A 4652-nucleotide genomic window follows, 5' to 3' on the forward strand; every position below is an offset into this window, starting at 1 on the left:
AAGAACAGATACTACACTTTCAGCCCGCCTGAATGCCAAGATATGCCGTGGGGTGGTATTTATTTGCTTCCCCACTGAGCAAATTAGGCACAATGCCGTTTTTTAATACGGAGAGTGAAGGCGATGGGGGACCAGCTCCCCCGAGGGGGAGAACTGGATAGTAACAATTGGTATGAAGGGTTTCCCCTACATTGACCAAAAACTGATTGCTACAAGAGCAATGGTCTTATATGTGGGGTTGCACCCTCATATGGTCTTTGATTGCAATATCTGCCGGAACAGATGGTATTTATTTGCTTCCCCACCGAGCAAATTAGGCACAAGGCCGATTTTTAATGAGAGGAGTGAAGGGGAAATGGGGACCAACTCCCCGGGGAGTAGGGGAGCTGGATAGTGACAATTGGTATGAAGAGTTGCTCCTACATTGACCAAGGTCTTATCTGTGGGGTCTTCCCCACATAGGGTCTTTGCTTGCAGTATCTGCCGGAACAGATACTACACTTTGATCTTTATATTTAATTTATTTTGTTTAAAGAAAAAATTACAATTAAAAAAAATTACAATATAAAATTAAAACATTTAAAAAAGTAAATTCTCCAAGAGACAAAACAAATTTAGGCACAAGGCCCTATAAGATCTGGGGAGGGGAGTGTTGTAGGGTCTTTGTAACTAAAGTAAGAATGGCATCTGTGGCGACTTTACTCTTGACTGGCAACATTTACCACAATACCTCATTCACTCTGTGGAATCTAAAGCTAACTAATGAAAACCCCAGCGTTTTTACAAAAAGGATATATATACACAATTTCTGTGTGTGTGTGTGTGTGTGTGTGTGTGTGTGTGTGTGTGTGCGCGTGTGCGCGCATTTTTTTTTTTTTTTTTTTTTTTTTTTTTTGCCATGCCGGGGAGTTGTTTTGTTTTGTCTTAAAGTTATCCTAACCCTAACCCGAACTCGGTGACACGGCCGGTTCGCAAACTTCCAAAGTCAACACAGTACACGATGCCTCCGTTCAGTCTCGAAAGACAAAGGAGGAACCCTGTAGGGGCAGCTGCGAGTGTGATTGTGAGGCAAGAATTGCGCAATCGTCACCGTTTGAGTCCAGTGTCAAGGAGAAGTCCAGAACGATTGGAAACAATGCCGAGATAAGTGGAGAGCAAAGACCGCACCTGGAAGTCCCAAATGGTCACTCATTTAGAACTGACCAGATTCAACGTTGCTTAACTTCGGTGATCCAGATAGAACCGGTGTGTCAACGTGATTATGATGTATGGACAATTTTTGAAATGATATTTTACCTGTTGACTGAAGTCAATGCAGCAAAATCCTCTGTAATCCTAGGGGGTCCACCCTCCCAGACCTTGCCTCCCGGCGGTCGGGAGAAGGAAGTTTATTGCTTACTATCTGGAGCACCTCTACCGGGGAATGCCGGCATCACAAGTACAATAAGATTCTTATTTAAAATTCAACGTCATATACAAAACGCTATTTACAAATCAAACCGTCACGTATCAGGAAAATAATATTTCCGAATTAAACATGACTGGCTAATGAAAATATCATTTTAACATTAACGGTCATAGACAAAAGAATATACTATTTCAAAACTATGCGTCACAGACAAATGAAAATACTATTTTAACATCAAGTGTAACAGACAAAAATATTATTCTTCAATTAAGCGTCACAGACAAATAGAAATACTATTTTAACATTAAGTTCACAGACAACAGAAAATACTATTATAACATTAAGCATCACAGACTAAAGGAAATATTATTTAAAACTAAACCAACAAAAATGATATTTCAAAACTAGCGGGGGTACCCGGCGTTGCCCGAGTGTTTGTTTCCGGGACGGGGGGGGGTTAAAAAATGTTATGGTAGGTAAGTAGGAAGGATCAAACCCGGAGTCATGAGTAAAAGTAGGAAAATAAAGTGTGAAAAAAAAAACATCTGCAACGTTAACAGTTCGGCCACCAAGAAAAGTCCATTCCAGTTGTTTAGGAAAAAAAAAAAAACGACTACGGTAGGTCAGCGCGAACGTGAAAATATAATGTGAATTGTCCACCACTACGCCACAGAGCACTGCAGCTTAGTTTAGTGATTTTAAATAACTTCACATGAAAGAACTACGAAGCCAAACCGGTGTTCTCTTCTCAACTGATCCTTGTGAACGATCCCCAAACGGTGTTAAGTGGTGGCAGGGGGGAGGAGGAATTTATTAGAGAGAAAATATTTTACCACTTCCATTGATCTTAACCGATTTTGGCCGTGACTTCTCAGCAGAAAAAGTATAGAAATCTAAGATTATCGAGGAATTTGAGAAATAATAAGCCTATAACACAGCTCAGATATTGTTCTGCCGTTTGTGCATATTATATTTGCATGAAATATCTTGATTTTTAATCCTATTAATGTCAAAATCAGACGGGAAAAATGAGTTCATTTTATTTATATATATATATATATATATATATATATATATATATATATATATATATATATATATATATATATATATAGAATAGAGGATTAAGCGCCACAGACCAATAAAAATATTACTTCAACATTGAACGTCTCAGACAAAAGGGAAATGCTATTTCAAACCTTGGTGTCAGAAACCAAAGAAAATACTATTTTTACATTATTAAGTCACAGACAAAAGAAAACACTATTTTATAATTCAGCATCACAGACAAAGGAAAATACTATCTTTAGATTAATCGTTACAGACAAAAAATGCTATATTTTAAAAAATTAACCTCACTGACAAAAGAGAATGCTATCTTAATATTAAGCATTATCATTTTTATATATATTTTTATTATATTATATTTTTATTTTTATATAAAGCGTCACAGACAAAATAAGATACTATTTTAACATTAACTCTTAGTGACCAATCAAAATACTATTTTGCGTAAAGCGTCAAAGACAGGAGAAAATACTATTTCAAAATTAGCGCCACATGCCAATGAAAATATAATTTCAAACTAAAGCAATATAAATAAAAGAAAATATTAGTTTAAAATTAAGCATCATCGACAATGAATTTACTATTTTAACATTATAATCGTTACAGAGAAGCTATTTTATAATTCACTATCACAGTAAAAATGCTATTTTCAAATTCTGCCTCAGAGACGAAAGGACATTCTATCTTCAACTTCAGTCTCACTGAGAAAGCATCAATTGAAATGGATGGCTCTCGTCTTGGGGAGGCTCCATGTTTTGACAAGCTTCTGGGTTTGACCTTTATTCCTGATCTGAAATGGAACACGTACATCAAATCTGTTGCCAGGGACGCTGGGAAAATAGTGGGATCCTTCTACCGCTCCAGAAGATATCTCACTACTGATGCAATTCTCTATCTGTATAAAAGCCAAGTACGTCCAAGGATGGAGTACTGCTGCCACATCTGGGCAGGAGCTGCTAAAAGTAGCCTATCCTGCCTAGACAGAGTACAAAATAGACTTCGTTGTTTGGTGGGGGATGCCCTTTTCTCTTCCCTGCAGCCTCTCTCCCACAAAAGAGACGTTGCGAGCCTGTATTTGTTTTATTGTTATTTCCATGGCAAGTGCTCGTCTGAGCTCCAATCTCTCGTTCCTCCCTCGCCAATCTTTCACGAGAAACACCCGTCTTGCTGAAACTACTGTCAATAATTTTCCCTACTCTTTATGTGTGCCTTAGATTCCATGAGCAGAGCTTCTTTTCTCAGAAGTGCACGATTGTGAAACTCTGTTCCGTTCGCCTGTTTCCCACCTGAATACAACTTGGATGTCTTCAAATCCAACATAAACAAATTCCTGACAAACCGCCCCCTTAAGTAAGACACTCTATCAAATCTCCAATACTAATGATTACTACAATACTATCTCATTGATTACTGTACACGCAATAACCCTTATCCCTAAGTGGCCTCCGGGCCTTGATAAGTGGTGACCCCCATGTAAAAAAAAAATGAAATACTATTTTAACATTGATCGTTATAGATAAAATAAAATGCGTCTTCAAAGTTAAGCAACACCGAAAACACTTTTATTTTAACTTTCATATCACAGACGAAATAAAATGCTATTTTAGCATTGTGTGCGTGCAGTCAGCACCAACCCTATTCAGGGTTTAACCGGCTTCCTCCGAAGGAGGAAGTTTCATGGGAGTATGAAATTCACAAGCGGTATCCAGTCGCATGTATATCCCCGTTAGGGGAGATGATGACGTTAGGTTTTTGCAACTTTTTGCAGGGAGGTGTCGACGTCCTCCTACATACACCACCTGGACTTCCCAAATTGGTCACCCATTTTAGTAATGACCAGGCTCAACGTTGCTTAACTTCGGTGATCTGACGGGAACCGGTGTGTCAACGTGATTATGCTGTATATATATTTTAGCATTAAGCGCCACTTAATAATTGCTATTAAAAACTAAACAAACTTAGTAGTATTTCGAATTTAAGCGTCACAGACAAATGCAAATACTATTTTAGCCTTAAGCATCACAGACAAAAAAAATAATTTCTAAATTAAGCGTCACAGACAAATTAGCTAAGCATTAAGTTCACAGACAACACAGAATGCTATTATAACATTAAGCGTCACAGATTAAAGAAAACACTATTTAAAACTAAGCCAACGAAAATGTTGTTTTAAACT

The 4652-nt window shown here is 37.7% G+C and overlaps 1 pseudogene; it reads right to left on the bottom strand.

Moving 5' to 3' along the window:
• Nucleotides 1–4263: 4263 nt before the first annotated feature.
• On the bottom strand, nt 4264–4382 carry LOC145258567 (5S ribosomal RNA; annotated as a pseudogene).
• Between the last annotated feature and the right edge of the window lie 270 nt (nt 4383–4652).

Source organism: Euprymna scolopes, chromosome 33 (genome assembly GCF_053919585.1).
Source record: "Euprymna scolopes isolate OS-2025 chromosome 33, ASM5391958v1, whole genome shotgun sequence".
In the NCBI taxonomy this organism is placed as follows: Eukaryota; Metazoa; Mollusca; class Cephalopoda; order Sepiida; family Sepiolidae; genus Euprymna; species Euprymna scolopes.